This window comes from Hyperolius riggenbachi, chromosome 11 (assembly GCF_040937935.1).
Source record: "Hyperolius riggenbachi isolate aHypRig1 chromosome 11, aHypRig1.pri, whole genome shotgun sequence".
Classification (NCBI taxonomy): Eukaryota; Metazoa; Chordata; class Amphibia; order Anura; family Hyperoliidae; genus Hyperolius; species Hyperolius riggenbachi.
Window position 1 is genome coordinate 211,154,091 of NC_090656.1, and position 21,414 is coordinate 211,175,504.

Sequence of the window (21,414 nt, forward strand, 5' to 3'; positions counted from 1 at the left end):
CAGCAATTTGAAAGGAAGGGAGGGGTGCCTCGAATAAATGTAAAATATTTTATATTTGTCATCATGCAGCTGAAAAAAGGCTGCTATTTATTATTATAATTTAGAAAATAGATTTTATTTCTGAAATGTATTTTTAATTTGGGTCCACTTTAATATCCCCCAGACCTCAGTGTGATCAAGCATCTGTGGGATTTGCTGGCAAAACTAGCCTGGTGCATGGAAGAGTATGTATAGCGCTGTTGCTGCAGGAGTTGGACATACAGGAGTTGCCAATAGTAAAAATATCAGGAATTTAAGTTAAAATAGACAAACCCCATTCCCACTTGAACCCTCCCCCTGCCTAAAACAACCCTCCCTCTAACACCTAAAACTACACCACCTCCACCTATGAGTAAAAATAATCTCCCCTCCTAGTGCCTAAAACAATCCATCACCAAATGCCTAATGCTGGGTACACACGGTGCGTTCCCGCACTCGATGTGCCGCTCGTTCCCGGCCGCTCGATTATTTCTGAGCATTTCCGAGCGCATTTCGATGATTGTTAGGTCGATTCTCATGTAAAGTATGCCAAATCGACCTAACGATCCATTGAAACGGGAATCGGACATGTTGGAAATAATCGAGCGGCCGCGAATGCACAGGAATCGATCGGCGCATTGAGTGTGGGAACGCACCGTGTGTATCCGGTATAAAACACCCCCCCCAACCCAAATGCCTAAAACTAAGCACCCTCTTAGTGCATAAAATAAACCCTCATCAAATACCTAAAACTGACCCTCCTAGTGCCTAAAACAGGCATGGGCAAACTTGGCCCTCCAGCTGTTAAGGAACTACAAGTCCCACAGTGCATTGCAGGAGTCTGACAGCCACAGTCATGACTCATAAAGGCAAATGCATTCTGGGACTTGTAGTTCCGTAACAGCTGGAGGGCCGAGTTTGCCCATGCCTGGCCTAAAAGAACCCACACCAAATACCTGAAACTAATCACCTCTCCTAGTGCTAAAGACAAACCCCCTCCTAGTGCCTAAAACTAACCCCCACCAAATGCCTACAACTAATCCCCCTCCTAGTGAGTAAAAACAAACCCCTACCTACTGCTTAAAACTAATGCCCCTCCCCCACCACCCTTCTAGTGCCTAAAATTAACCCAGCTTCACCTGATGCCTAAAACAAGCCCCCCCCCCCTCTCCTAATGCCTCACCTTCCCCTCCAGCGGCCAATACAACAAACCTATACAGTATCTGATTGGCTACTTATATAACTGATCCATTACTACTCCTGCACTGGGCACCCTTTTGCCGATTTGGCATCAATTAGACGCTTGCCAAGCCACACGGCCAAATCACCTTGTTCATCCACAGAGGCTCCACGTCACAACTTCATGGATCTTTTGCTAACGTCTTGGCGTCAGGCGTCGCGGGACATTTTCTGCTGTTGAATCCTGACCTTGATGGCCAGATCAAATTTAGTGGCACAAAGGGGACGATATTAAGCAGGTGGAATTATTGGTTTGGCTGATCGGTGTACAAACTCCATGCAGCTAGTGGGAAGCCAGCCTTGCAAGGACAGCGTGCCAAGCACTTAGCCACCGTGCTGCTCTGTCTACACCGAGGGTGTTTGACTCACACTTGCCTCGGTATATTATCTATTTGCCAAGCATGAAAGGAGCAGTAGAATGTATTACGAAGCGGCAGATATTTATCAGAATGATACAATAGAGGGATCGGATATCGCAGACAGTAAACATCAGAGACGGCCGGGTCCCGGCTCTGAAGACAACAGAGTGTATGTAATGAAAAGTCATCTCATTGTTCCACGCTGACAGCTCTACAATACGTTGCTACAACACGTAATAGTTTGATGATGAGTCACATAAAACATGATTATCTTGGGATGAACGCAACATTGGCACTGCCGCCAGGAAAACAGCGCTGGGCAATAAGATACGTCTCTGGTTCCTGCATTTCTACTGAGTGATAACATTCCAACTCTAATAAAAAGCCTTTTATTTAAAGTGACACGGAAGCGGAAAAAAAAATTTATGATAGGAATTGAATGTGTAGTACGGATAATGAATAGAACATTAGAAGCAAAGAAAAGTCTCTTTTTTCCAGTTATATAGCTTTTCTTATGACATTGCATCATTCTGCCATATTTGCAGTTTAGAAACCACACTCCGCATTTTAAACTATGAAACAGAGCAGAAATCTTGACCCTTTGAACCCCCTGCAGTAAAACCTTGTCTGAAGCTGTGTCTCAATGTTTCATTGATGTATAAGTGCTTCAGAAAACAGGACTGTCTCCAAGTTGGTTGGCGAGCTCAGCGTAGCAATTTTGCATAGATAAGTGAAGTTTCTTAACTCTTCCTGTACTTGAAACTAGTGCTAGTCAAATAGACGCAAATAACTTCAAGTTGATGCAAATGTATGCAAATTTGTATGCATATTTATGCAGCTTGGAAATGAACCAATCGAATTTTACCGCAGCAGGATTTGATTGGTCCATTTCAAGCTGCATACATTTACATATACATTTGCATACATTTGCGTCAACTCAAAGTTATTTGCATCTACTTGACCATCACTACTGGAAACAGTATGAGGCTAAGTTCACAGTGGGACGTTAAAGTCGCGCGTTAAAACAGCATTTAACGCATAATAACTCACTGCAATGAAAAATCAATGCCCTGTTCACAGTGCACACGTTGCGTTGGTGACCAACGTTGCACGTTAAGTAAAAGTACTGCATGCAGTGCGTTATACACGTTATTAGCTGCGTTGGACTGTTTGCACATGCTCAGTAATGACTTGGAAGCATACTTTTCATTGCCTGTATTTTTTACTGTATCTGCTGTATGCAACGGTAACGCTGCGTTGCCACTTTTTGGGCGCGTTGCGTTGTAAGCTTGCGGTGCGACTTTAACGTTGCATCAAAACGCAACGTCCCACTGTGAATCTAGCCTCTGAGACTCATATCTGTGCTACGAATGTTCTACTTTTAAACTGTATGTAAAAAGAGAGGCGCTTATCGTGACCTTGAGACTGTACTGTGTGTACTCCTATTTTTTATTGCCTGAGGAAGCGGGAATGTACCTGTGAAACACGTTGCAAAAACCCCTGCAGTGTACCAATAAATGTGATTGTTTTGAATACACAGTTTTTGTGTCTGCTTGCGGGGGGTAAGTCCACCACTGCCTCCTAAGCAATTGTAAGTTTTAAGAATTGATTTTATCCTGTTGACGCCTCTGTTCTTAATTACGTCATATATTTTTAAACTGTACTACACATACAAATCATTATCTCATAAGTTTATTTTCGCTTTAATTTTAGGTAGTGTGTGAGAAGGATTACCCCCTCTCTGAGGTTGTTACTGCTATGTGTGTTCCTGTACGTCTGGAACGCGCCATGCAATTTCCCATCAGATTCCGTGTCAAATACAGAATGGATGGGAAAGTACATCCGAAAACCAGTCAGAAATGATAGATTTGACCAGAAATCTGATGGGAAATTGCATGGTGTGCACCAGGCAAGACAGGATAAGTCTCACTGCCTGCCCTGGCGACATCTAAAGAGAACCCGAGAAGGATCTTCAGGGGGCAGATGGGACACAGAGGCATGACCTCTGCCTAATGACAATGCTCTGTGTCCCCCATCCGCCACGCTAGAACCCCCCCCCCCCCCCCCCCCGAGTTTAGCAACAAGATTTGACGCTAACTCGGAGGTAAACACAGGGTAGAGGAATTCCCAGTTCAAAACGCCTGCCAAGGGCATTCCTGCAGGGTTTCCTGAGCTTCCATGGGCAGCTCTCTCTCCCTGGCCGCGCCTCCCTGCATGCTGTGAGGGACACACTGTCTCTCAGTGCAGCGTCGTGACCCAGAGGTCACAAATGTGAAAATGGGCCATTGCGGCCCACAGGAGCAGCGGTTTTTGATGCTACCTGATCCACTCAGCCCCGCGGGTCAAGTAGCCTTTTTTTTCTCGTTTTTTTGAGCCCCCCTCGGGCTCTCTTTAAGTTGGCCATATAACTGTCGATCAGCCATAGATGCTACTCTGATGGAATCTGATCAGAGAGGGATCTATGGCCTGCGCACACACTGCAGTCAGATTTCCAATAGACTGCAGGATAAAATCTATTGGAAACTGTCTTAGCGCCTCTGGCTGCCGGGCCTCCCTCCCCACCATGTATTGTGCACCCCTAACCATAGTGAGTGTTGGAGACTCACCTGTCACGCCAGCGCAAATCCTCACATCCTCCAGTGTCCGCCATTTCTGAATTGCCACCGAGCACCTGTACCATGTGACTAGAGATGAGCGTAATGACGTAATTACGATTTCGAAAAATTTCGCGTAATTAGTGTAATTACGATTATGGCCGTAAGTACATAATCGTAATGAAGAAGGATTTCGTGAAATTTCGCGTAAGCGTAATTTTCGCATTACAATGGGTATTTGTTCATGCCATAATTTCGCATTAACCGCTACCGTAATTTCGCGTTAAACCGTAACGCTCCGTATAATATAAAAAAGCCGCCGACTTTAAGGGTTAATAGCAAAGCCCCCTTAAATGCTAAGAGCCTCAAATTTGGAGAATATATTAAGGAGATCAGAAGGAATAAGAGGAAATTTTTTTTTTTCAAAAAGACCTTATAGTTTTTGAGAAAATCGATGTTAAAGTTTCAAAGTAAAAATGTATACATTTAAAAACCCGCCGACTTTAACGGTTAATAGCAAAGCCTGCTTAAAGTTTAGGAACACCAAATTCCTAGGGTATATTAAGGGGATCAGTGGGAATAAGAGGAAATTTTTTTTTTTCAAAAAGACCTTATAGTTTTTGAGAAAATCGATTTTTAAGTTTCAAGGGCAAAAATGTTTTTTAAATGCGGAAAATGTCAGTTTTTTTTGCACAGGTAACAATAGTGTATTATTTTCATAGATTCCCCCAAGTGGGAAGAGTTTTACTTACTTCATTCTGAGTGTGGGAAATATAAAAAAAAAAACGACGTGGGGTCCCCCCTCCCAGACCTCTTTAAGCCCTTGTCCCCCATGCAGGCTGGGATAGCCAGAATGCGGAGCACCGGCCGCGTGGGGCTCCGCACCCTGACTATACCAGCCCGCATGGTCCATGGATTGGGGGGTCTCGGAAGGGGAGGGGCAGCCAAGCTTTCCCCTCCCCCTCCGAGCCCTTGTCCAATCCAAGGACAAGGGGCTCTTCTCCACCTCCGATGGGCGGTGGAGGTGGAGGCCGCGATTTCCTGGGGGGGTTCATGGTGGAATCTGGGAGTCCCCTTTAAAAAGGGGTCCCCCAGATGCCCACCCCCCCCTCCCAGGAGAAATGAGTATAGAGGTACTTGTACCCCTTACCCATTTCCTTTAAGAGTTAAAAGTAAATAAACACACAAACACTTAAAAAAAGTATTTTAATTGAACAAAAAACATAACCACGAAAAAAGTCCTTTAATATTCTTAATTAACCATTAATACTTACCTGTCCCTTTAAATAAATGATCCCTCGAAATAGCCTCGGAAATGTTCTATCAGTTACAATGTAACAAAGTTATTACAATGTAACAACTTTGTTACATTGTAACTACGCCGCACCCGACGTCACTCGCCGCTCAGCCGCCGCATACGCGTCTGCGCTGCACAGACCCGACAGAGCTCTGAGCTATATAGTATATATACTTAGAAAAATACTTTTTCTAAGTGTTTGTGTGTTTATTTACTTTTAACTCTTAAAGGAAATGGGTAAGGGGTACAAGTACCTCTATACTCATTTCTCCTGGGAGGGGGGGTGGGCATCTGGGGGACCCCTTTTTAAAGGGGACTCCCAGATTCCACCATGAACCCCCCCCCCCCCAGGAAATCGCGGCCTCCACCTCCACCGCCCATCGGAGGTGGAGAAGAGCCCCTAGTCCTTGGATTGGACAAGGGCTCGGAGGGGGGGGGGGGAAGCTTGGCTGCCCCTCCCCTTCCGAGACCCCCCAATCCATGGACCATGCGGGCTGGTATAGTCAGGGTGCGGAGCCCCATGCGGCCGGTGCTCCGCATTCTGGCTTTCCCAGCCTGCATGGGGGACAAGGGGTTAAAGAGGTCTGGGGGGGGGACCCCACGTCGTCTTTTTTTATATTTCCCACACTCAGAACGAAGTAAGTAAAACTCTTCCCACTTGGGGGAATCTATGAAAATAAAACACTATTGTTACCTGTGCAAAAAAAACTGACATTTTCCGCATTTAAAAGACATTTTCGCCCTTGAAACTTAAAAATCGATTTTCTCAAAAACTATAAGGTCTTTTTGAAAACATTTTTTTTCCTCTTATTCCCACTGATCCCCTTAATATACCCTGGGAATTTGGTGTTCCTAAACTTTAAGCAGGCTTTGCTATTAACCGTTAAAGTCGGCGGGTTTTTAAATGTTTACATTTTTCCTTTGAAACTTTAACATCGATTTTCTCAAAAACTATAAGGTCTTTTTGAAAAAAAAATTTTTCCTCTTATTCCTTTTGATCTCCTTAATATATTCTCCAAATTTGAGGCTCTTGGCATTTAAGGGGGCTTTGCTATTAACCCTTAAAGTCGGCGGCTTTTTTACATTATACGGAGCGTTACGGTTTAACGCGAAATTACGGTAGCGGTTAATGCGAAATTACGCCATGAACGAAACGCGAAATTACGCGTTGAAAATTACGCTTACGGTATTTTCAATTACGATTTTAATGGCAATTACGCTACTGTAATTTCGCGTCGTAATCGCAAATTTCGCATGCGTAATTATAGTAATGCGAAATTACGAAAATTTCGGCTCAACTCTACATGTGACACATGCATGCAGTGACATCAGTACATGTGGCAGTGTCATGTGGTACAAGCCCGGTAACAATAAGAGAATATGCCATACACTGGAGGAGGCGAGGCGTGACAGATAAGCCTCGGACACTCACCACAGGCCCGGGGTGAACACACGGCGACAGACCGGCCGGGGGTCTATCAGTCGTTGGGAAATGAAATGCCATTACCGCCGCACTCCCGATTTAACCCTTGCACCCAAGAATCCAAGAACCCTTGTGTGCTAAAAATCGAGTGATGTATGGGCACCCTTAGGCCCACCAACGCCATCCCTGGTGTTACCAGACAGGAAGGAATAAGTCAGAGGTATGGCAAAGAGGCTGGCTAGGGGTTGAAGTGTCACCTGACTGCACTGTCTGGCATTGTTTAAATAAAGTTGCTCCGTTGGGGTTGTTGCTGCCAACTTTAGTTCTTCAAATATAAACAGTGAAAATTAGAGATTTAATTAACTTTTCTTTGCAGCTTTTTCCCCAGGAGATATTTTTTTCCAATTCCTCTACAAAATTCAGTTTCAGCGCCTAGCAACTGAAACAGTACTACAAACAGTAGAAAAGTCATTCCGTTTATTCTAAGTATCAATTTACTGGATGGGGGCTTTAAAGGTAAAAATGTTTCACTTTATCATTAACCTTTCTTCAATTAGTTGGAGGATCTCTCTGGTTCTTGTATCGGTGACAGGCAGGGCTCTGATGTGAGGGCTCGGCCTTATGATGGTGACAGGAAGGGGACAATTCAACAGCCGGGACACAAACTGTAATAACAAACTAAGAAGCTCTAACACCTCCATTCGACAATAAAATATTATTACTGATTGTATTGTCCTTGATAGGGAAAGAGGTCACCTATTACAGATCACCGCTTTTAGAAGAGAAACTTGAATCCCACCATCCCACATAGGAACGCACAGGGCCGGTTCTACCATGAAGCCATCTGAATCATGTGATTCAGGCAGCAAAATCTAGGGGGCGGCGTTTGGACAAATAGTTTGGGCCACCTAGTACCTGTCTCCTCTCTCCTCTCCTGCCGCCTTCCACACTTCCCTTCCTCATCCATGCATCCCCGTCCTCATTCAACCGGTGGCACCTGCCGCAACCAATCAAGCGAGGGTGTTGGCATCAGACCCGCTCGATTGGTCGCTGCTCCTTTTGCTAACTGGTGCCGATGGTCTTGTGGGTGGGACCATTAAGTCATTAAGTCAATCATTGCACTCAATCAGTAGTAGAGACATCTGATAGGTCACTGCAACTAATCAAGTGCAGTGATTGGTAGAATGACGGTGCCGTGGTCCCGCCTGCGGCGCCATCCGCTGTTTCGGATTGAAGTCTGACTGAATTTGTAGCATGCTTGTTTCAGGTGTGTGATTTAGACACTACTGATGCATTAAAATCAGCAGGACTAGGCAACTGGTATTGTTTAAAGAGACACTGAAGTGAAAAAAAAATTATGATATTATGATTTGTATGTGTAGTACAGCTAAGAAATAAAACATTAAGATCAGATACATCAGTGTAATTGTTTCCAGTACAGGAAGAGTTAAGGAACTCCAGTTGTTATCTCTATGCAAAAAAGCCATTGATCTCTGCGACTTTCAAAGTCATGGAGAGGGCTGTCTTCTGACTTTTATTATCTCAACTGTTCCTGAACTATTTACTTTTTCTCTGCCAGAGGAGAAGTCATTAGTTCACAGACTGCTCTGAAAAAATCATTTTGAATGCTGAGTGTTGTGCAATCTGCACATATTATAGAATTATGCTATGTTAGAAAAAACACTGTATACCTGAAAAATAAAAATATGAGAATATTTTCTTTGCTGCTAATCTTCTAGTAATTATTCATAGTATACAACCAATTCACTATAACATTTTTTTTTTCGCTTCAGTGTCTCTTTAACAGGAAATACACATGGCAGCCTCCATGTCCCTCTCACTTCATGTTCCCTTTAATTCGTTGCAAAGTGACTGCAGCGTTTTCCAGGAAATGGGAGGTCTTGAAGAGGAACTGTAGTGAAAACAACAATGAATACAATTTATTTTTTTTACAATATTTATATATAGATGATTTAGTCAGTGTTTGCCCATTGTAAAATCTTTCCTCACCCAGATTTACATCCTGATATTTATCACTGGTGGTGACATCTAGTTCTGCCAGCTGATCCGTACGAATGTTCGTTACTGAGAATTCTATGCACAGATAGATACTGCTTGCTTGGCAGTTGGAAAAATATGTTATTTCCCACAATGCAACGAGGTTCACAGACAGGAAACTGTCAGGACCATGGTCATGACATCACACTGTGGGAGGAGTTTCACCACAATATCAGCCATACAGACGCCCCCTGATGATCTATTTGAGAAAAGGTAAAGATTTCTCATGGGAAAGGGGGTATCAGCTACTGATTGGGATGAAGTTCAATTGTTGTTTAACGTTTCTCTTTAAATAAAACCACATCCTATCACAGACGTGGGACACAGATGACAGCTAATAACACATAGAATAGAGGTGAGGGATCTGGCTTGTTCATTCTGTGTTTGGCTCACTTATGTTTAAATCAGCACAAATATAAAATATGGAAATGCCAGCTACTAAATGATTTTCTCTTCCCATCAGAGCCCTCAGATCCTTCCCGTTCCTCCGTCAGAGTCTCGTTTCTGTTCACTGCTGGCCTCATCTCAGCGCCACCACTGGAAACCTTCACAAATGACAACTGTGTATTCAGCACAGCCCAAAGCCATGTAAGAGGATCCTGGATGTTCCCCATTCAGTGACTTCTGATAAGAACTGAATTCCCTCCAGCATCTCACAGAGCAGCCCACCGCCCGTGTATGGCAGCTCTTTCTTCCCACCTGAAAAGAAGCACTTTACGGGATAACCGTGCTGCGATTGTCATGCAAAGAGAACGCAGCTAAAATCTATCCTGCGGTATTCCCAGAGGGGGAATTCAGGGAAGAGGCTGAGAGTCTGAGAATACAGAGGATGTGCTGCAATCTCACGCATCTGTCAGTGATACTCACAGGACACACACAGGACGTTGTACAGGATCAGAGGACATCCAGAGTGAGGCCAGCGCTACTTCCTCTACAGTAGGGGTGTCCATACCTTTTAGGCTAAGGGCCATATCGCCGTTCTTGAGAGTGCTAGGGGGCCGAACTAGCAAAATTACACAGTGTGTGTGTGTGGGGGGGGGGGGGGGGACGACGACTAGGGGGCACAGTGGTGGCACTGCACTCCACAGCACTGGCACAGTGGTGGCTGCTAATCAGTGGCTGTTACTGCTGCTGGCACAGTGGCAGCTGCTAATCAGTGGCTGTTACTGCTGCTGGCACAGTGGCAGCTGCTAATCAGTGGCTGTTACTGCTGCTGGCACAGTGGCAGCTGCTAATCAGTGGCTGTTACTGCTGCTGGCATAGTGGCATCTGCTAATTAGTGGCTGTTACTGCTGCTGGCACAGTGGCAGCTGCTAATCAGTGGCTGTTACTGCTGCTGGCACAGTGGCAGCTGCTAATCAGTGGCTGTTACTGCTGCTGGCACAGTAGCAGCTGCTTATCAGTGGCTGTTACTGCTGCTGGCATAGTGGCAGATGCTAATCAGTGGCTGTTACTGGTGCTGGCACAGGGGCAGCTGCTAATCAGTGTCTGTTACTGCTGCTGGCACAGTGGCAGCTGCTAATCAGTATCTGTTACTGCTGCTGGCACAGTGGCAGCTGCTAATCAGTGACTGTTACTGCTGCTGGCACAGTGACAGCTGCTAATCAGTGGCTGCTACTGCTGCTAGCACAGTGGCTGCTGCTAATCAGTGGCTGCTACTGCTGTAGTGGCAGCTGGTAATCAGTGGCTGTTAATGCTGCTGACACAGTGGCAGCTGCTAATCAGTGACTGTTACTGCTGCTGGCACAGTGGCTGCTGCTAATCAGTGGCTGCTACTGCTGTAGTGGCAGCTGGTAATCAGTGGCTGTTAATGCTGCTGACACAGTGGCGGCAGCTAATCAGTGGCTGGCTGCTACTGCTACAGTGGTGGCTGATAACCTACTGGCAAGCTAAATGTGTAGCTAGGGGAAGGTATAAAGTCCTCCAGCAGAACCGAGTATATCAGGATCTGGCGCCTGATAAATAGTGGGCACTTCAAGTGTCACAATTACTGCTCACTACTGCTAATTGCGGCTTTTACTATTGCTGCCTGTGGCAGCAGCTGGATAGTTTCAGGGGTTAAGTGGGTGTTAAGGTTAGGCACAGTGTAGTTAAGTTGTTAAGATTAGGCATCGGGGTGTAGTGATTAAGTATAGGCAGGGGGATGGTTAAGGATAGGCATAAGGGGTGGAGTGGTTAAGGTTAGGCAGAGGGGGTGGAGTGGTTAATGTTAGACACCAGGTGGGGTCTTAGGATTAGACATAGGCAATGTGATAGCAGGCAGGGCCATTATTATACATTACCTGCTCCCCACAATCGCGTCTCCTCCACTTCCTGGTTAGTTTGCAGGTGTCCTGCAGCCAGCCAATCACCATGCAGCTCTAGTCCCAGCATGGTGATTGGCTTGCTGCAGGACACCTGCAAACTAACCAGAAAGTGGAGGAGATGTGATTGCCAGGGGCAGGTAATATACAGTATAATAATGCTAGATGCCACTTATGACATTTCGTTACTAACGTCACTTACTGGTTTAGAAATGTCCTAAAACATTAAATAACGTTAACAGTAAGTAACAAGATGCCATTATGGCGCAGGGGAATGCCGGTAATTTCTGAAGTCTCAGGCAATAGACAGTAAATTGACAAGAAAATAATATTTTGCAGAGTGACAGATATTTGCATACAACGTACATTCCAGATAGACCCTTTCATAGGAAATATTCAGCCTCTCCCCCATGCAAAGCATAGAGGCGATCTGTGAAGATAGCGGTGAAAGCAGCGACTACGCCAAAAGGAGACTCTGTCTAGTCAACATGCAAAATTCTCCTCTCCGCCTCGTCACAGCCACCGGCTCGCTCATAATACCATTTTCTTTCTGTCTCATCTTATTTTTTTGGCATAATGGAACAAAGTACAATAGTCAGAAAGCCTCATTCAAGCTCCCTCGAACATCTCATTAATGGATTGTATAGATCTGTAATAGACAATTTAAATTCAGAGAAAATGAACAATTTTTTCCCCCTTTGCATATCATTTGCGTTAGCTGATGCGGTAACGTCATATTACCTGATTTAAATCCCATCCAAAAAAATACATTTTTATGATAACTGCTTCTTTCTTCGGAAAAAAGTGTGATTCTGTGATGGGCTAGATTTGCATATCCCCTCCTCCCCTCTTCTGTTCTCTAAAACTTTCTTCAACTCTGCAGGATAACCAAGCGAAGCGGATTCTCCTGAGGTGCCGCGAAACACAGACGCCCGCAGGATGTGGCTTTCCAGAAATACCCAGAAATACATAGTCACTCTTGTCCAGTAGCAGAATAAAGGGTCAACTCCCAGCTATTATAGAGAATATGGAAAATACAACAACCTTCAACCCAACAAATCAGGGCTTCTGGAATCAGCAATGTTTGCAGCTGTCCAGGAATCACGATGGTCACAGTAACTTTACTGTCTGTACGGTATTAAAATGTAAGGGGCTCCACATTCTTCTCTCACACTGGACCCAATGCACAACAAACCGGTAAAGTTGCAGTGCGCAAGCACCGTGGTTGTGCAATGGGCACCATAACAATGCGCACATTAACCCAATAATGTTTGCACCACTGAAAGGTTAACATGTGGTGCTCCCGTGGCATCCATCATGGTAAAATTGCCAACCACACTGTTGTGCATCAGGCCCATAATCTTAAACTGTTCCTGAAACTGATAGTCTCCTGACAAAGCCGATTTCAAGAGCGAAACATGTTCATGTAGGGATTTAAGAATGTGTTCGTAATGTGCTAGTCAGGAGAGATTTTGCTAATTGCTGGACAATTTACAGGGAATCTTGGTCGGACTCTCTGAGTGGGCATCTTTCCCTCCTGTGAGTACTGAGATCAACCCTACTAGACTCTGACAGATCCCTTTAACCTCTTGCCGACTGAGTCACGCTGATAGGCGTGGCCGCGGTGGCAGCCCCACGCCGATTGGCATAAAGTCCTGGGGCTCTGTTTTGCAGGAGATCGCGCACATCTCCTGCTTGGGGGGCGGAGCTCCGCCCCACCTTCAGTCTCCGAGCGGCTATTGCCGCTCGGGAGACTGTTAGACGGCGTGATCGCCGTCTATTTACATGGTGCAGCGCCGCGATCAGCAGCAGCGCTGTACTGGGGACAGCCGTATCACACGGCTGTCCCCCTGGGGGACAAGAGAGCGATCGGCTCTCATAGGCAGAAGCCTATGACAGCCGATCGCCATAATTGGCTGGCTGTGGGGAGGGAGGGAGGGTATTTAAAGAAACAGGGTTTTTTTTTTGTTTTTTTAAAAAGGCAACAATATTTATAAAAAAAAAATAAACATGGGGGGAGCGATCAGACCCCACCAACAGAGAGCTCTGTTGGTGGGGAGAAAAGGGGGGGGGGGGAATCACTCGTGTGCTATGTTGTGCGGCCCTGCAGCTTGGCCTTAAAGCTGCAGTGGCCAGTTTTACTAAAATGGCCTGGTCACTAGGGGGGGGGGGGGGGGGGGGGGGGGGGTTAGCCCTGCAGTCCTCAAGAGGTTAAAGGAACTCCTAACAGTGCTTTGTTGTTGGACAGGTGGGAAAGCGGCTGTCCCCACTGCCTGGATTGCACTGTGACCACGGGACTCTGCCAGTCTACTTGTCTCTTCATTGTGGCCTTACTTTTCTTTTGCTGATTGCACTGCGCCAGCACCTTGTTGATAGGGACACATCTGTACAGTACTCTGCCCCTGAACTGTCACCAGAGGGTCCAAGTCCCAATCCCTGCGAACAACAGCAATTGTACGTGTGTGTCTGTGTGCACTGTAGACGCAGGGAAAAGAAAAAAATATATATATATGTATATATATATATATATATATGTATATATATATATATATATATATATATATATATATATATATACACACACATATATATATATATATATATATATATATATATATATATATTATATATATAAATAAAAACAATAGTTCAAGCGTGGAGCTGTAAAACTTAAAAAAAACAAAAAAACAAAACTGTTTTCATTCAGCTGAGCAAATAAAAAACTATTTTTAACTTTTTAAACATAAAATAAGACTGTGGTATTCCAGCAAAGTCCTATTTAAGATTGGGACTACAGATACATTTGTTTATCTCAGTTTATTTTCACTTCAGGTTTGCTTTCATCAAGCACAGAATTTACGACTGTCATTGGCTGCAGGAAATTGTGTCAGACTGCAGTGATCATTATTTAGTACCATATAATCCGGCGTATAAGACGACCCAACTTTTCCAGTTAAAATATACATTTTGAGATATACTCGCCCTATAAGATTACCCCTCTTGACTCTTGGACATTTGTATACTGTACTGTATGTACTGGTGCTAGACTGTATAAACAGGTAAAGCTACTGGTGCTGTACTGTATGTGGTACCCAGTATACAACAACCAACCAATCACGGCATGCGATGTACCTTACCGGCGATCGGCTGGTTGTTGCATACAAAGCCTTCCCAGTGAGGTGCCCCCTCACCTAGTCATCGGGGCCGTGTTAAGTCACTTCTTTCCAGGAAACCTGGTGAGTTTCTTCTACCATACTTGTACAGCACCGCCCTTGCACCTTTCATACGGTCGCCGCATACGGTGGGGATGCGGCCGCGGACGTTTTTGAGCTCCCCCCACTGTATGCGACAACCGCAGATTCTCCAGCTCGGAAGCTTCAGCACCCGCCCTATAAGACGACACCCAGAGTATAAGACGACCTCCGACTTTTGAGAAGATTTTCCTGGGTTAAAAAGTAGCCATAGTAGTATACGCCAGAATATACAGTATTTATGCAGCGCTGACATCTTCCGCAGCGCGGTACAGGGTATATTGTCTTGTCACTTCATCAGAGGACCTCTCAATCTAATCCCTACCATAATCATATGTCTATGTATGTATCATGTAGTGTATGTATCATAGTCTAGAGCCAATTTAGGGGGAAGCCAATTAACGTATGTTTTGGGGATGTGGGAGGAAACCACAGTGACCAGAGGAAACCCATGCCGACACGAGGAGAATACACAAACTCCGTGCAGATAGTGCTGCCCATAAACTGAAACATTCCCTTCGGATGGAGAGAGTCGAGTAGGTGTACAAAGCTTTACTGCTGACTAAGGCGTAGCAAGTAGGTTCAGTTCCAATTCAAGCAAGTTTTCTGTGAATTGGACATTCGCAGATCAATGCGCCGCCGGTTCCCTCCGCAGAGCGTGAAAGCGCAGCACTCTGTCCATTATTTCTCCCCATAAATGATCCCCTTCGGTTAGAACACGTATACAAGATGTCAGGGAGACTCTCAATGGCTAATTATGTCTTCATGCCCGATGTCTCCTCCGTCTCGTCCCTCGCCGCAGTGTCTGTTGTGGAAATAGTTTTGTGAGTTTGTCAAATATTTAAAGAGGAGAGGTCCCTGAGGGACACAATTAGCAGACAAGGAACAAGGGCCGTCATCTCTGTAGCCTTCACCTGAGAGTCTGACATTGGATTTCTGCTGCTACGGTTTAATGACCACCTACGTGTCTCTTCAGTGTGGCTTAAACAACGCTAAGGATATCCTAAGTGCAGCAGAGCTCTGACTGCACCATGGCAGTAAGGTACTAAGTAAGATCGTTAGAACAGAGGCACCAATACAGGATAACATTCATTAAAAGCCGTTTTAAAGAGGCGGTAGTGGTGGCTTTACCTCCTCAAAGTAGATACAGATTCTGTTGATGAATAGCAGGGGTGCAGCTAAGGTTTTGGTGGCCCCAAGCAGTCCATAAGTTGAGGCCCCCCATCCATGAAAGAAGTGGCGCGCACAGAGCGCCGCAGAGAAAAATGGATAGTCATACCTCCAAACACAGCGGGAAGCTGGAAAGAGGGTGAAAATGGGCGTGGCCAAAATATGATGTGGGTGGAGCAAAATACTAGCAGTTTCTAGGCTAAACTGCACCCAGGGCAAGGGCGTTAAATGCGCCCCCAACATGGAGACAGGTATAGGTGCCCACAGTATAAGTAGCTAGCTATAGTCCCCCCCAGTATAGGTAGCCCATATAGTTGCCCCCTGTATAGGTTAGATAGGTAGGTGCCCCCCATATAGGTTAGATAGGTAGGTGCCCCCATATAAGTTAGATAGGCCTCCAGTATAGCTTAGATAGGTAGGTGCCTCCAATATAGGTAGCCAGCATAGTTGCCCCCAGTATAGGTTAGCTAGTACAGTTGCCCCCAGTATAGGTTAGATAGGTAGGTGCACGCAGTATAGGGTAGATAGATATATGCCCCAGTATAGGTATAGGTAAGAGCTCCCCCCATGATGACATGCAGTTACGTCATCACAGAGGGCGCTGTTACTATAGCGACAGATGCCGCACGCTGGGGCAGGAAGTAGATAGAAGCTGTGTCCAGGATCGAGGCAGTAAAGTGGAAACTTCTCTCTGCCCGCTCCCCCGCCGCTGCACACACCCTCCTGCCGCTCTGCCTAGCTCCCCCACCTGCACAACCTCTGCCAGTAACAGAGCGAGGCCCCCCGCAGTGTGAGGCCCCAAGCGGGGGGCGTACCTTGCCTGTATGCTGGCGGCGCCCCTGATGAATAGTCAATAATAAATGTATTCAAGTACTCTAAAGTGCAACACGTTTCGCAGGTTCAATCTTGCTTCCTCAGGCAGTAACTAAAGCAAACTGGAGAAATGTAAAAACACTCAGCTAAGTACCTATAATAGTGCTAGTAAAAACCAGCTGGTGGTTTCTCTGGTTCCTTGTGCATTGGCTCTCTGTGTCCCCTTTTGTATGACAGTAAGATAACTGCTCGAGATTGCACTATACCAAGAAGGCCTACTAAAATTATATTTTAAAAAAATGTGGTAGATGGATGATTGATTTGCAGGAGCATTTGCATATGAGTGTGCAAAGGGTTAACTGATTTTGCTGTTTTGTTGGCCATGCCCCCTTTGGCACCTTCCACATTACTTCTTTAAATGTCCTAATTTGAAGCTATGAACATGGACTCTGTTTTTTTCCCCCTTGCAACTTATCCTTGCTGACAGGATTTAATCTAGTGCTCTCTCTCTTTCCCTGTCTGTGACCATTGTCAGTATTGTAGCCCCCTTGGGAGATTAGTTTTATGCACTATCTGTCCCAAGAGAGGACTGCAGGATACGTACTCCTAATCGTTAGATAGGTTTGATGCACTGAATGCTTGTACTATGCATGTTACAGGGCCAAAGTTGGGAAACCTACACATTCTGGGGAGCCTCTACACGGCATATATCACAGTTACATAGTTATTTGGGTTGAAAAAAGACATACGTCCATCAAGTTCAACCAGTAAACAAAGTACACAACTTACTATGCAATAGATTGTATTCTTTTGTAACAAACACCACAGCTTTAACTGTAAGGAAAGCAGTGGATGCTTGATTTGTATGAAAGTATTTGCATGAGAGTGCAAAGGGTTAACTGATTTTACTAAAATCATATACACACCCTAGATTTGCATCCCCGGAGAAACACAAGCAAGGGAAGCTATGCGCATCCTGTTCATGGCCCAGGATTTAAAGAGGAAAGCAGGCGCTGTGGGGAGTGGTCAGTTTACATAGAAACAATCATTAACCCTCTGCACTCACAACAAGCTGAAACTCCAGTAATGACAAAAAAAATTACCGGTAGAATGCAAGTTGTATTTGGTTGCACTAATGGAGGATATTCACTTCCAAAATGGATTTCATGCAAAACTTTCTGCACTAAACCCTTTCACCAGCGTTGAGGTTCCTCCATTCTAAAGGACATCTACTCTACCCACACCAGTCAGCAAGCAAATATTTCATGAATACCCTTGAATTGCATGCATGTGTTCCATTTAAAGGTAAAACCTGACAGGCCTCAACGTGAATCTCAGATCCAAAAACATGAAATATTTGCTTGCCGACTGGTTTGGGTGGAGTAGGGACCCTAGAACAGAGGGAACCTCAACGCTGGTAAAAGGGTTTAGTACACAATGCTCTTGCATGCGGTCCATTTTGGAAATGAATATCCTCAATTATTGCAACCAAATATAACTTGCATTCTAATTATTTTTATCATTACTAGAGTTCCAGCTTATGAGTTTTTGAGTGCAAAGGGTTAATGATTGTCCCCCAGGAGAAATTCTAATGTCTCCCTTCCAACAAATTAAAGCCCCAGTATGACATCATCACTGGGCTTGTTGAGGATCCCATTGAATATAAAGAAGGTAGAGGGATGTTAGTATGACCTTACTAAGTGTTAGTTTGGAAAGTGGGGAATGTAGAGGTAGACAAGCTTTAAAGTGTACCCCAAGCGACATGTGTGAGATAAACATGTGTATGTACAGTGCAAAACATTAACAACCAGGCTGTTTTACTTGTTTTATTTTGCCGCCTGAAAGAGAGTTAATTTTTAGGTCATGAAAGTCACAGCTTCTGTCTTGTCAAAACCTTGTCGGAAATACAGTATAGTAAACCTCGTTGATGAGCAAATTAAAGCCATAAACGTTTTCCAGACATAATACAACTTCTGCGGGCAGGATGGAGATAAAAAAAAGTCAACCGTTCATGTATTTTAATTTAGGGAAGCTTAATAGGCTGCACCTGAGCAGAGACAACAAAACATTTTATTAACTTTGTAAATGTTTAAATATAAAATAAAACCATGGGATATCTTTAAAAAAAAGGTCATTTTTAAGAGTAGGAGGATAAATACAATTCCAAGTGAAGAAGTATACTGCTCTCCAACTTATAAATGCACTCTCCAGGACAGTCAATCCATCACTAAAACACTTGATGCAGCTCTTATGCAATTGAGATTAATGGCAGATCTAGGGGAAGAATAGAGCGCTCTATAGTGTAGTAGTTTCGGAAAGACTTATTCGTAAAAATACAAGTTCTACTTACAAGGAGCAGAGGTAAAAATCGTATATCGCTGTCTTAGTAGACTGTCCAATCAGCCGAATCTCTCCCATAACCCCGTCTGTGGCCAGCAGTGCGGGGTCCGGTGGCGAGGACTCGTAGATGGATGTCGGGTTGGCAGGTCCTACTCTTATAGCGTGCCTTCAGCATCATGATGCATTTCGACGCTCTGCACATTCGTCAAATCATTGTATTTTTACGAATAAACCTTTCCGAAACTACTACACTATAGAGCGCTCTATTGTTCCCCTAGATCTGGGATAAATACGACTGTCTATCTCATCACTTTATTTTTCACCTCGGGTTCACTTTAACTGAATACAAGAGTAATAATACTATAGTGGAATATAAACTACAGGTACCTCTGTTCAATAAAGTGCCTACATACTGCTGTTCATGAATGACGCTCCGCCTTCTCCTGTGCATTCTTACCTCAGCACCATATAAGTCATTTTGGTTTCAATGAAGGGCTACCCCCCCCCCCCCCCCCCATTGTGTATAATGATACTGGTGTGAATCACCTCTGATTGCAGCTTCCCCGAGGCCCGTGAAGCCCTCTGTAGTTCCTGCAGAGGTAGACGACGTCCTAGGAATTCAGATGTGAAATTAGCAGGAGGGCTGGACATGAATATCTGATGTGGGTCTGATTGGGAGGTAGGTGCTATCCTGAAAAGACCAAGCCAAACGATTCCGCACAACAGATCTGACACAAGAGCAGCAAACACAGAACTGTGAGGCTGAGCAGCTGCTGTTGATGTTCAGTCGCTATGCGGTCGTGTCTGACTCTTTGCGACCCCGTGGATCACCGTATGCCGGGCCCCTCTATCCTCTGCTGCCTCTGGAAGCTTGTCTGAGGCGGAGCAACAGCATGGCATAAAATCATTTTTACAGGAAAAAGTGACCAACAGACTTTAAAGAGGAACTCCAGTGAAAATAATGTACTACAACAAGTGCTCCATTTTTACAATAATTATGTATAACTGATTTAGTCAGTGTTTGCCCATTGTAAAATCTTTTAAATCCCTGATTTACATTCTGACATTTATCACATGGTGACATTTTTACTGCTGACAAGTGATGTAGCTGCTGCTTGCTTTTTTGGCAGTTGTAAACAGCTATTTCCTATAATGCAACAAGGTTCACAGACAGGAAACTGCCAGGAGTACCATGGTCCTCAGTTTCTTGTGGGAGAGGTTTCACCACAATATCAGTCATACAGCGCCCCCTGATGGTCTGTTTGGGAAAAGAAAAAGATTTCTCACTGATTGGAATGAAGTTTAATTCTTGGTCGGAGATATGCAGAGGCTGTGGTTATGCTCTCGCTCTTTTTGCACTTCACTGCCATTTATATTTGAATCAGCTGTAACAAACAAATATTTTGCTGCTGCATATCTTTTAGAGAAGAAGTTCTGAGTTTAGGTCCCCTTTGAACCAAGTTACTTGCAATCCAAGGTTTTACTGTACTACAGACACTGTGTGAAGTACAAGATTCACTAGAGAAGACCCTGAAGAAGGGGGAGGAATAGGAGTCTAGGATGGAGAGGCTGCATTTGTGAAGCCATGATGAGTCCATTCCAGAGCTCAAACAAGAAGACACACACAGGCCTGGCGTGCTTAAAGAGGAACTGTAGTGAAAATAATGAATAAAATAGCTTATTTTTACAATATTAATTTATAGATTATTTAGTCAGTGTTTGCCCATTGTAAAATCTTTCTTCTCCCTGGGCTACATTCTGAGATTTGTCATTGGTGGTGACATTTTTAGTCCTGCCCAGTGATTTGTGCGGAATGTTCATTACTAAGAGTTCTATGCACTGAGGGAGATATTGATTTCTTGGCAGTTGGAAAAAGCTGTTATTTCCCACAATGCAATGAGGATCACAGACAGGAAACTGTCAGGACCATGGTCATGACATCACACTGTGGGAGGGGTTTCACCACAATATCAGTCATACAGACCCCCTGATAGAGAAAAGGTAAAGATTTCTCATGGGAAAGGGGGTATCAGCTACTGATTGGGATGAAGTTCAATCCTGGGTTAAAGTTCTTCTTAAAGCGGGATTGTCACCATAAAAATTATATTACAACAGCAACTGGTCTGGGTGTGTTAAGTGATAAAGATGCTAATCCTGCATTCAAAACTTTTTCTGCTGTTATGATTTGGAGTTATCACATACTTTAGGAGCACTGGCCCTTTAACCTCCTTGGCGGTAACCCCGAGTGTGACACGGGGTAAGCCGCCGGAGGGTGCCGCTCAGGCCCTGCTGGGCCGATTTACATAATTTTTTCTTTGCTTTCTGTGCATAACGATCGCCGCCGCTATCCGTCGCGCCCCCCCCCCCCCCCTTACGCTGCCTGGCCACTCAGTGCCAGGCAGCGCTGAAGGGTGGATCGGAACACCTGCTGACGTCACAACGTCATCGTGATCATCGTCATGGCGACGGGGAAGCCCATACAGGGAATCCCGTTCAGAATGGGATTCCCTGTAGGGTAAAAGCGCCGGCGGCGATCGGAGGGGTGGGAG

General features: G+C 44.8%; 1 protein-coding gene across 2 annotated transcripts in view; it reads right to left on the reverse strand.

The window, feature by feature from the left end:
• GALNT18 (polypeptide N-acetylgalactosaminyltransferase 18) overlaps positions 1-21,414 on the reverse strand; it is a 485,929-nt gene that overhangs the window by 103,155 nt on the left and 361,360 nt on the right. The gene's annotated exons all lie outside the window — the stretch shown is intronic.